Below are 13,154 nucleotides of genomic sequence, written 5' to 3'. Positions count from 1 at the left end.
CCCAAAGAAAAGACCTAATGATACTGAATCTAGAGTCCCCAAAGAAAGGTTCCTGTGAGATTACCCTACAATGCAGTGCACAATTGCTGAGCCTCCTTTCCTTAGCACCTTCACACATGGAATTGTAAAGTCTTCTACTCTTAAGTTTAAATATGTACACCAAGAGCCAGCATCTTATGGAAAACTAAAAGAATAAATGGAAATAAGTGAAAAAAAACCCACTTAAAGTAGTAAGAGAATTTAACAAAGTAGCAGGATATAAAATTCACATAAAAAATATACAGTCTTCACCAAAGAAGATATACAGATGGCAAATAAGCATATGAAAAAATGCTCCATATCATATGTCATCAGGGAAGTGCAAATAAAAGTGAGATATCACTACAGACCTACTGGGATGGCCAAAATCCAGGACACTGACAACACCAAATGGTGGTGAGAATGTGGAGCAACAGGAACTCATTCATTGCTGGTGAGAATGCAAAATGATACAGCCACTTTGGAAGAATATTGGCACATTCTTACAAGACATATTCTTACCAAATGATCTGATTGTGCTCCTTGGTATTTACCCAAATGAAGTAAAGATGTATGGCCACACAAAAATCTGCACATGGATGTTTATAGCAGCTTTATTCATAATTGCCAAATCTTGGAATCAAACAAGATGTCCTTCAGTAGATGAATGGATAAACTGTGGTACATCTAGACAATAGCATATTATTCAGTGCTAAAAAAGAAATCAGCTATCTGGGAGTGGCCAAGATGTCAGAGTAGGTAAATCCTGAGCTCACCGCCTCCCATAGGCACACCAAAATTACAACTAGATTATCTACAGAGCAACTATTGATGAGAAGGAACAGCAGACTAGCAGAAAAAATCTACAACTAAAAATGTAAAGAAGGAACCACAGTGAGACAGGTAGGAGGGGCAGAGATGTCGTATAATTAATACCTGTACCCACCAGTGGGCGATTCACAAATAGGAGAATAATTACAACTGCAGAGTTTTTCTTCAAAGAGTGAGGGATCTGAGCCCTGCATTGGGCTTCTCAGCCCAGGGCTCCTGCACTAGGAAGACAAGCCCTCAGAATGTTTGGCTTTGAAGGCCAGCAGAGTTTACTTTTGGGAGACCCTTTTGGGAAATAGAGACTCCACTCTTAAAGGGCACACACAAAATCTCACATGCTTTGGGACCCAAGGCAGAAGCAGTAATTTGAAAGGAGCCTGGGTCCAGACCTCCCTGCTAATCTTGGAGAGCCTCCTGGAGAGAAAGGAGGCAATGGGAGATCCCATTGGGACAGACACTGACTGCAGCCATTTGGGGGAGTCATTCTACCATGAGGACACATGTGTTGGCAAGATGAACTTAATAGATGTATATAGAACATTCCATCCAAAAGCAGCAGCACCTACTTCTGCTTTTCAAGTGCACATGGAACATGCTCCAGGATAGATCACATGCCAGGCCACAAAACAAATCACAGTAAGTATAAGAAAACGGAAATATCAAGCACCTTTTCCAACCACAATGCTGTGAGACTAGAAATCAACTGTAAGAAAAAAAAAAACTGCAAAAAATACAAACATGTGGAGGCTAAATAATATGCTGCTAAACAACTAATGGATCACTGATGAAATCAAAGAGGAAATCAAATAATACCTGGAGGGACTTCCTTGGTGGTGCCGTGGTTAAGAATCTGCCTGCCATTGCAGGCGACACAGGTTTGAGCCCTGGTCCGGGAAGATCCCACATGCCGTGGAGCAACTAAGCCCGTGCGCCAAAACTGTTGAGCCTGCGCTCTAGAGCCCACGAGCCACAACTATGGCGCCTGTGTGCCACAACTACTGAAGCCCGTGTGCCTAAAGCCCATGCTCCACAACCAGAGAAGCCACCGCAATGAGAAGCACGCACACTGCAACAAAGAATAGCCCCTGCTCGCCGCAACTAGAGAAAGCCTGCGTGCAGCCATGAAGACCGAACACAGTCAAAAATTAAAATAAAAAAATTTAAAAAATACCTGGAGACAAATGAAAAAGCAGTTCTAAAAGGGAAGTTTATAGCCATGCAAACCTACATTAGGAAACAGGAAAAATCTCAAGTAAACAACCTAACCTTATATCTAAAGGAACTAAAAGAAGGAGAATAAACAAAACCCAAAGTTATTAGATAGAAAGAAATCATAAAGAACAGAGCAGAAATAAATGAAATAGAGACTAAAAAAAAATAGAAAAGATCAAAGAAACAAAGATCTAGTTCTTGAAGAGATAAACAAAATTGACAAATCTTTAGCCAGACTCATCCACAAGAAAAGAGAGAGGGCCCAAATCAATAAAATCAGAAATGAAAAAGGAGAAGTTACAACTGACACTACAGAAACATAATGGATCATAAGAGATTACTACAAACAGCTACACAGCAATAAAATGAAAAACTTAGAAGAAATGTACAATCTCCCAATACTGAACCAGGAAGAAACAGAAAATACGAACAGACCAGTAATGAAATTGAATCAGTAACAAAAAAAAACCTCCCAACAAACAAATGCCAAAACCAGATGGCTTCACAGGTAAATTCTACCAAACATTTAGAGAAAAGTTAACACCTGTCCTTCTCAAACTATTCCAAAAAATTGCAGAAGAAGATACCCTTCTGCACTCAATCCACGAGGTCAGCATCACCCTGATACCAAAATCAGAGAGAGAATGTCAAACAGAGAAAGGCAAATACTGTATAATTTCACTCATATGTGGAATCTTAAAAAACAAAATAGGCAGGTGCTGCAGGTGTTAGCTCTGGTGCAGGCAGCTCTGACTAAGCTTCCACTCGTGGACGGACCGACGGACTGACGAAGTGCCGCGCTCCCACCGGCCTCCTCCGACCGCCCAGCGGCAGGCGAGTGCCCCGGGCGATACAGCCGGCAACGCTGCCGAGCCCAAGCCCGAAGGCCGCCGCCTGGCGATGACTTTTCAAGATTTTTCTCCTTTTTGCAGGACTTCTGGTTAAAGTTCCCGTGGGGTTGTATTGTTCCCGAAAATTACTGCTTTTCCAAAGCCTCCTGTTAATATCCCCTGAGGACAGTGGCTTTTGCGCGACCATTGTCGCGGTGGTGGGCCTGCATGTGGTGCTGGCGGGGTTCGTGTTCATCATGTGGAAGGAGGGGATGCCTGAATGGCGGGAAGAGAAAAACGAGCAGCGCAGCCCTTGCTTCCAAGCTGCAGGCGTGGGAGGCCGGGAAGTCCTGAAAGGGGTTTTCTTGTCCGTGTTTAAAAAGAAAAAGTGTGGGTTTTTTGTTTTTTGGGTTTGTTTTTTTTTTTTCTGTTTAAGAGGGGAGGGAAATTAAGTATTTACTGCAGCTTACACTGGTAAAAATGCGGGCGCGGGGAGGGCTGACATTTTTCTCCACTGCCTGTTAAGGTGCCAAGTGCTTTTCGTTCTGGACATAATGCTTTTGACTGAGATCATGTCTGACTAATGTAAATATTAGTGCCAGAATAGAAGCTAAGATAAAGTAACACTAATTAGTAGGTTTAGAATTTATTTCATATTAAAATACGTGTCGTGATGTAAGTTTTCTGGCTTGGCTCGAGCGACAGTTTTAAGGGTGCACCCTCATTGATGCTGCTCACAGAGACGTGGATGTGTTGTTACTGCTTTCCAACTCTGCCTACTATGTGGCCTATTATGATGATGAAGTTGACAAAGTAAACCAGTATCAATGACTAAGTCTAGAAGACCTGGAAAAAATTGAAATAGGTCCTGAACCCACTCTTTTTGGTAAGGCAGAGTTCTGCTGCGTGCGACTGCATTACAGATATAAAGAAGCAAGTGGCTATTTCCACACCCTGAGAGCTGTAATGCTCAATGCAGAAGAGGATGGAAAAGATACCCTTCAGTGCATTGCAGAGATGCTGCAGATCACCAAGGAAGCCATGGGATTAGATGTACCTATAATAGAGAAAAAGCTTGAGAGGAAGAGCAGTAAACCTCATGAAGACATCATTGGCACCAGACCTCAAAACCAAGGCTCTTTGGCCCAGGGGAAAATTTTTTAATGAGCAAATTTTCATCTCTAAATCAAAAAGTGAAACAGACCAAATCCAATGTAAATATTGTCATTCTACGAAAGCTAGGAAACTTTACAAAACCTGAAATGAAAGTTAACTTTCTGAAACCAAACTTAAAAGTAAATCTTTGGAAATCAGATAGTAGTCTTGAAACCATGGAAAATACTAGTGTGATGGATAATGAAGCCCAGGCTGAGTCAGATGGGGAAATGTGTTCAGATAATGACTCATACCGCTCTGATGAATTCCTTACAAATTCCAAGTCTGATGAAGACAGGCAGCTAGCAAACTCTTTAGAGAATGTAGGGCCAGTAGACTATGTTCTTCCTAGTTGTGGTATTATTGCTTCAATACCTCGATTAGGCAGTCCATTCCAGTCTATTAGCAACACTGATATTAGCATTCATTTTCCTTCAGAGGTTACTCTTGCTCATGAAAGTGGGCTTGGAAAAGGCTATGCGTCTTCTTTGAAGAAAAGTCCTTCTGCTGATGACATACACACATTGACTGGCTTTGTCTAGCCTGTGGATATTTATTGCCACAGATTTGTTCAAGATGCATAAAACAAAATGACCCAGCTGTCAGAAACCAGGTCTGTTTCTCAGCAGGCTAGTGAGGAAGGAAATCAAATGACCAATCGAGTGTCTAATGAAGACACTCACTTTGAATCAACGGAACAGATACCTTCTCGACCATCTCAATTAGATGTGTGTCTTTTTCTGCAGCAGGCCCACATCTTTTGTCAGTTGAACCAGTGCATTCAATTGTATCTCAAAAGACCCCCGGCTCCGAATCTGGCACACTTGAACTTGAGAGAAGGCTTCACGTAACTCCTCCTTCAGAGAGCTGTAGCAGCAGAGCAGTCTCTCCCTTTGCAAAGATTCGAAGTTGCATGGTCCAGGTTGCTAATATTACCCAAGGTGGATTAACCCAGGGGATAAACTTTGCAGTGGCAAAGGTTCAGAAGAACCCTGCAGAACCTGAAGTGGTTAATGAAGTCCAGCAGAATGAACTTAAAAATATGTTTACTCAATCCCAGACACGAATAATTCAGATTTAGTGTTTAGCCACACAGAATCATGTGGCTTTTATTTAATCCAAAAAAAAAGGAGGGGTCATATAACCTGTACTGTCTTTGAATCTAGGGATCCCAAATTCTAATTATGTTTATTTGGAAAGGTTTCAAAAAGAGACTGAACCTGAGAAGATTTCCAAATTTGAGAGCTAGGACAATGGAAGTGCATCACCCTAGAATGTGTAGACCTAAATAGGTTATACACTACAGAGCAGTTTGTCTCTCTAAAAGTAATTCAAGAATACATTGCTTTGGGACGTAATAACGTGAACTTTTTTGGAGTGGGGTGGGTGGGTAGAATGTATGAAGTAGACACAAAGTGTGGACATGGATCCATTTAGGTGATTAGCATTTTTCATAATTTGTTTTTTTCTGTTTGTCAGTTCATTTCTGTGTGTTTCCTCTACAAGGTAAATACTTAGTTTTTAGTGACTTCAAAGTGTTACTAGTATGGAGAAGCATTTTAATATAAAAACTATCGGTTTAGTTTTTGATGGCTTAACCATTCCCTATAAAGAGTTAATTGAGGGCTAATGGCGCTACAGTCAAGAAATGAATGTCCATTTGATCCTGATTTTTCCTACATTCTACTTAAACAAATTTAAAATACTGCTACCTTGTACACCCCAAAGTCTAGGAGCATTAATACTTGCCAGTCATAAAACCTGAGATGTGAGATGTGAATACCAGCACCTATTAATTTTGCTCTATTTTCAGAAATGTTAAGAATGTATACATATTGGATACTGGTAATGCAGTCCATAACATCCTGTGTAGATGAGCACAACTATTGAAAATTTAGTCTGAAGCACAATTGTGCTAAAATTTTAGGTTTTATGACTGTAACCCTGACCACATGGAATCAGGGCCTTGTCTGTAAGCCTATACAGTAAGAAAGTTGCACACCTTCTTCCAAACAAGTATTGGTCTGTCTGATATCTTAAGAGCTTTACTCTGTTGAAGTGATAAACATTATGTCTGCTGTAACTTTGATATTTCTACTTTTGTTATTTATTAGTGGTATCTTTTTTTGAAGTGTCAGATGTTGTGACTATTTAAAATAAATATCATTATAATTTAAGTGAAAAAAAAATGAAAAAAGAAAACAGAAACTGTGTTATAGTTACAGAGAATAAACAGGAGGTTCGGGGTGGGGGGAGGAAAGGGAGGAAAGAAATAGGTGAGGAAGATTAATAGGTATAAACTTCCAGTTGCAAAACAAATGAGTCAAGGGTATGAAATGTACACTGTGGGGAATATAGTCAGCAACTTTGTAATATCTTTGTGGTGGCATATTGTAACTATACTTATCATGGTAATCATTTTGAAATGTATAGAAATATCAAATTACTCTGTTGTGTAACAGGAACTAACATAGTGTTGTTGGTCAATTATACATCAGAAACAAGCAAACTAACTAACTCATAGAAAAGGAGATCAGATTTGTGGTTACCAGAGTCGGGGAGTGGGAGAGGGGGAATTAGATGAAGACAGTCAGAAGGTACAAACTCCCAGTTATAAGATAAATTATTACTAGGGATATAATATACAACGTGATAAATATAATTAACACTGCTGTATGTCATATATCAAAGTTGTTAAGAAGGTAAGTCCTAAGGGTTCTCACCACAAGAAAAAATTTTTTATATTTCTTTAATTCTGTATCTATATGATATGATGGATTTCACTAAACTTATTGTGATAATCATTTCATGATGTATGTAAGTCAAATCATTATGCTGTCTACCTTATACAGTGCTGCATATCAATGATATCTCGATAAAACTGGAAGAAAAAAAAGAAATGAGCTATCAAGCCATGAATAGATGTGGAGAAAACTCAAATTGATATTACTTAGTGAAAGAAGCCATTCTGAAAAGGCTACATACTATATGGTTCTAGTCGTATGACATTCTGGAAAAGGCAAAACTATGGATAAAGTAAAAAGATGAGTGGTTGCCAGGGGTTGGGGTCCAGGGCAGGTATGGATAGGTGGAGCAGAAAGGATTTTTAGGGTTGTAAAAATACTCTCTGTAATATTATCACGATGGATACAAGTCATTGCACCTCTGTTCAAACCCATAGAATGTACAACACCAAGATAGAATCCTAAGGCAAACTATGAACTTTGCATGATTATGATGTGTCAATGTAGATTTATCAACTGTAACAAATGCACCACTCTGATGGGGGATATTAATGACAGGGGAGGCTATGCATGTGCTTTTCTACACTAACTTTTTAAAAAATGTTTATCATTGAGGTATAATTTACATACCATAACAATCACCATGTTAAAGTGTACAATTCAGTACTTTTAAGTATATTCACTAAAGTGTGCAACCAACACCGCTATCTAATTCCAGAACATTTTTATCACCTTAAAAAGAAACTTTGTACCTATTAGCAATCATAGTTTTTGACAAGGAGACTCCATATCCTAAAGATATCTATACTTCCTAAGCTATTTATAAATTTAGTGTCATCCAAAAAGGCATAAATACCAAAAGAATTCAAAGTTAAATAAATTGTAAGTTGGTGCCTACAGAGTCCTTTCAGGAAAGTTGGCGTGTTCCTGCCTTATGGGGTCTCTGATATACACTGAATGTTTTTGCCCCCCCAGATTCATATGTTGAAACTGAATGTGCTGATATTTGGACATGGGGCCTTTGGGAGATGATTAGGTCATGAGAGCAGGGCCTGCATGAATGGAATTTGTGCCCATATAAAAGAGTATCCAGAGAGCTCCCTTGCTCCTCTGCCATGTAAGGACACAATGAAAAAATGACTCTCTACGAATGAGGAAGCAGGCCTTCACCAGACATGGAATCTGCCTTGATCTTGGACTTCCCAGTCTCCAGAACTGTAAGCAATAAATTTCTGTTGTCTATAAACCACCTAGTCTATGGTATTTTTGGTATAGAAGGCTGAAGGGACCAAGACAGCTCCAGACTGACAAATGGTAAGGAATTTTCCTTCCTGGCAGTCCAGGTATACTCTTATATTTTGGAGACCTCAAGAATGAGGGATTTCCCCAAATTTATAGGTACTGTCTATGAAACCTGGTCAGAGAGTTGCTTGGGTTTGTTTTCCTAGCCTTGGAAGAGTAAATAGCAATGTATAAAATCCTTGTCTATAGAAGTGCAAATATATTTTTTTCTGGTGGAAGGACAATAGGGACCCTCTCACCCCAAAAAGCAAGTTTTAAGTCCCTCTGCAAATTCATTTCAGTATTTCTGATTTATAAATATCTCCATCCCTGCTTGCTGCAACTAGAGAAAGCCCACACGCAGCAACGAAGACCCAGCACAGCCAAAAATAAATAAAATTAAAAACAAAACAAGGGCTTCCCTGGTGGCGCAGTGGTTAAGAACCCACCTACCAATGCAGGGGACACAGGTTCAAGCCCTGGTCTGGGAAGATCCCACATCCCGTGTGCCATAACTACTGAGCCTGCACTCTAGAGCCCGCAAGCCACAACTACTGAAGCAGGCGCGCCTACAGCCTGTGCTCCACAACAAGGGAAGCCACCTCAGTGAGAAGCCCGTGCACCACAATGAAGAGTAGCCCCTGCTCGCCGCAACTAGAGAAAGCCTGCGTGCAGCAATGAAGACCCAACACAGCCAAAATAAATAAAATAAAATAATTTAAAAAAAAGCTTTTCAAAACAAAGCAAACACCTGATTTTTCACCACAGATGGTTTCAGAAGCACTGCTTTAAATAACATGCTTTCTTCCATTGGGAAAGGAGGGGCTGAGCTGCAATGAGTTTCTGTTCCTCAGAAAAAAATAAACTCTGACTAACATGTTAAAAAAAAAAACAAAAAAACTTCATTCTTTAACTTTGCCTTTGAATCAGTTATGACATTTTCCTGGTTCTCTCATTAGGAATAAGTTAAGTAGAATCTTTGATACATGTATACTTTATAGCTATATCAGAGCTTGATTTTAATTTTTTTTTTTTGGTTTTTTTTTTTAAGTATTTATTTATTTGGGTGCACCAGTGGCTTGTAGGCTCTTAATTCCCCGGCCAGGGATCGAACCCATGTCGCCTGCAATGGAAGCGTGAAGTCCTAAACACTGGACCGCCAGGGAATTCCCGTTTTTAACTGTTTTTGAAAATTATCTTTTAATATGACTTACTCCCATATTTGCCTGCTTATACAGAATTTATTTTATTTTTTTACAGAATTTATCATATGCCCAACTCTGTTTTGTTTTGCTTACATTATTTGTTCCTCACAACAAAGTACATGAAGTAATTACTGGTAATAGCTTGCCATCCTCCACTCTTTTGTGGCAGATGGGGAACCTGAGACCAAAAGTTCACAGATGAATGAAATAGGATTAAAATCCAGGCAGCTTGATTCCAGAGTTTACACTCTTCACCACTACATTATACTCCCTATACATAGAGAAAACTGTCTTGAGCCTCTAAGATTTCTTAAGATGAATCTATAAATTAGTTTCTAATTTTGATTTGGCTTCCCTTGGAACTTGAAGATTAGCAAAAGCGTGCTAGGTTAACATCAGTATTTCCAGTGTGAGAGAGTTAGAGTTACAAACTTGGCATTCTTGTACTATCCCTCCCCCCCAGTGAGTATGAGTTTAATCTTATATGATCATGGCTCTAGGCTATGGTAAAAACAAGACAACAGGCCCAAAATGGAGTTGCTTATTCTAAGCCCCATGTCACCAAACCAAGACAATTTAATTACAGTTTCAGCACTACCAGAAATGGAATCTTAAATCAGTCAATCAGGAATTGCCTGATCACCACTAGTTAGGTAATCTGCCTGATAGATCCCTGTAATCCCCTAAAAAAAAGCAACTTTGCAATAACCACCTGCTTTTTTACCTAGTATAACTTCTTTGTTCCTGCTCTCTTAAGGCTATAAAAGTCTTTCATTTTGTGTAGCTCCCTGGAGCTCCTTTCTATCTGCTAGATTGGATGCGGCCTAATTCAAATTGAATTTTGCTCAAATAAACTCTTAACATTTTTAATATGCTTCAGTTTATCTTTTAACACCTATGATAAGAATGATTCTCTGGGCCTTCAAGTTAGAAAGCAGGTCCTATTGACCTTGGATAACCCTGGCTCACCTCACCATTTCTACCTTTCTTTACAATTTCTTGACTGATTACTCCATAATAGTTGATAATGATTAAGAATCTGTATTAAAAAGAAAAGATTAAATTATACTCAATAAAATTCTTAGGAAAATAGTAAGTCTGTAACACAGTTGAGAACTATTTGTATCCCAAATGGTTAAAGTAGGTTTTAAAGCTTAAAGGAAGAAACATACAACTATCCAGAAAATTGCCACCCAAAATGCTTTATTTCCCAAGGTGTCCAAGTAGTTGAACTTTTATCACATCAGTTAGTGGCCTTCCCAGCACTGCATGGAAGTCCATTGACTATTGTTAAATAAAATCCTGCTGTTCTTCACCCTGGAGCATGCTATGCTGCATAAGCCTTCTTTAAAGTTGTGTGAATCAGCTCAAAACATACGGATTTCTGTAGCTGTTTTGCAGATGGCTGCCTATCTTTCTCAGGTAATCACAGGACTCACCAAAAGTGAATTGCAAGTCTACTATTAACTCTAAAGTTTAAGTCAGACCATCCCAGACCTGCCCTACAATTTAAAAAAGAAAAAAAAAAAAATCCAGGGGTATTTGGGTGATAGGAAAATAGATATTTTAATACCTTTATATAAAAGTGAGAGAAATAACAATTCTCAGCCTGACTGTACATATAAATCATGTAGGAGTGTTAAAAATATGAATGCCTGGGATGCACACAAACCAATTAAAAAAGTATAACTGAAGGGCTGTAATTTTAAAAGCCTGGATATCTGAGTGCTTAAAATTTCCAGAGGTGATTCTGATGCTCAGAGAATGGGTTAAGAACCACTGCTAGAGATATTATTATACTGAAATTTTGAATGTCAGTTTGGGTAACTTTAAGCAATAGATCTGTTGACTCATATTTTCTTTCCACCATTTCCAAGATATCCAGGGTCTTTTGGATTGAAGTAATCAACATATTTTTAAATTAAAAAAAATCCAGTTGTGACAAATGACGATTTGGTCATATCCTTTTCTTTTCTTAGACTAGGCAAAATGCCCAAAACATTTCTCCAAGCTGGCTTCCTTTATATTTGGGACTGACAGTGACAGTCACCTTGGCTGGTTAGCGGATGAAGAGCGGCCTATGCTTGAATGAGGAATAAAGTAGCTGGTGAATGCAGATTAGAACCAGCTGCATTTCTAGTGATAGAGTCTGTCAAGAATTTTTTTTTTTTAAACTTATCTGCCACCAGTCTTTTTGTTTCACTGCCAAGTTGTTTTTTAACTTTATGTTTTGGTGTCATCCATTAAAGATTAAATAGTTCAAAACCTGGAATTCCACTTAAGAGGCTTTTCTGACAAGCAAGGAAGTTGAATTTCTTTGTCCTGTATTGCAAATTGTGAATACAGAAAAGCAGTATTAATCTAGATTCCATCAAGTCACTATATGTGCTTATTCAGGTATGTGTTTGGCTACGTAATAATTCTATATGTGTATCTTAGCATAGGTATTATCTGTTGGGAATTAAGACTTTATGTGGCTGTTAAAACTTGTGATTCACCATTTGTATTCCAGGACCATTAGCTCAAGATTTATCATGGTTTTGTTTTCTCCAGCAGACAAAGTACAATCTCAAGACTGATCTAAGGTTTTGGATCACCAAAACAAAAAGTCTGTTCAGAGGACCAGCTACTTAATTTGTGGGACTCAGTGCAAAATGAAAATGTGGGGTGCCTTGTTCAGAAATCATGAAAAGTTTCAAGATGGCAATGGCAGAGCATTAAGCTGAGTGTAGAACCCTTCTAAACGCAGACCCTTCTACACGTGTGTGTGTGTGTGTGTTTTTTCATGTAAATGTATATATACACAAACAAAACTTTTATATAAAAATTAGATTTTTAAGGAAAAATCTCAACTATATATGCTTTTATATATACATATATGTGTGTGTGTATACACACACTCATAACTATTTCTCTTCCTTAAAAATTTCATCTCTTAAAACTTGAGCTATTACTTCTGGGAAGATGATTACAATATTTGTGTCTCTATCGTATTCATTCAACAAATATTTACCTTTTTGCCAGAATTCTGTTCTACGCATTTAGAATGGATATAATGATTCAGGTCCAAAACCCATCTTGGACCATAGAGGAAACTTAGGAATGAAAAAACACGGTGGAGCAACAAGATGAAAGGATCCTGGGTTACTGACATAGTGGGGCCATCGTGCCAACTCTGGACTACCTATCTCAGACCTTTATGTGTTAATGTTATGTAAGCCACTGATAGTTTGAATTTTTCTGTTATTTTAACTGAATCTAAACCTAACTTGTAAAATAGACATCACAAATTTAATATGTACAAAAATGGACTTTGGATTTTTTTCTCTCAAACCTCAGTAATGGCATCTTATATCCTTCCAGTTGCACAGGCTAAAATCCTTTTGGAAAGGGGTCCTTAACTTTGGGTTCATGAAGGCTCAAGGGGTGATGGAGTCTATAAACTTGGAAAAATTTACACCTATAATACCATGAACCTATAACTAAAATTTAATATTTCCTTCATTTATGATCACAGGCAATAAACCACAGTAGTGTTAGTAGTATCTGTGACATTGTCACCAATAAAAATCACAGATATTTTTATATCATATACAGTTGTTGCAGAAATTTCAAAATATCTTTAATACTTATCATTGCTTTGAATTATAGGAGCAATTATGAAGAAGCATATATATCACATATTTTCTAATATTTTGATAACAATATTTCAATATAATTGGCTTCCTTTGTAATCTTATGCATTTCATTTCATACACTTAAAACATTGTTCTAAGAGGGTGGTTCATAAGCTTCACCAAGGGCTAAAAGGGTCCATGCCATAGGAAGGGTAAAAGCCCTTTTCTTCTGGTCATCCTTGACCTCTCAGTTTATCTCAT

The 13,154-nt window shown here is 38.3% G+C and overlaps 1 pseudogene; it reads left to right on the top strand.

Moving 5' to 3' along the window:
• The first annotated feature begins 3,148 nt into the window (after positions 1–3,148).
• On the top strand, positions 3,149–5,127 carry LOC114892097 (annotated as a pseudogene).
• Positions 5,128–13,154: the final 8,027 nt, after the last annotated feature.

The sequence above is a fragment of the Monodon monoceros genome, unplaced genomic scaffold, assembly GCF_005190385.1.
Source record: "Monodon monoceros isolate NGI ecotype Baffin Bay Population unplaced genomic scaffold, NGI_Narwhal_1 Super_Scaffold_12, whole genome shotgun sequence".
NCBI lineage: Eukaryota > Metazoa > Chordata > Mammalia > Artiodactyla > Monodontidae > Monodon > Monodon monoceros.
Note: the sequence above shows the minus strand (reverse complement) of the source record. Positions and strands in the feature narration are given on the sequence as shown.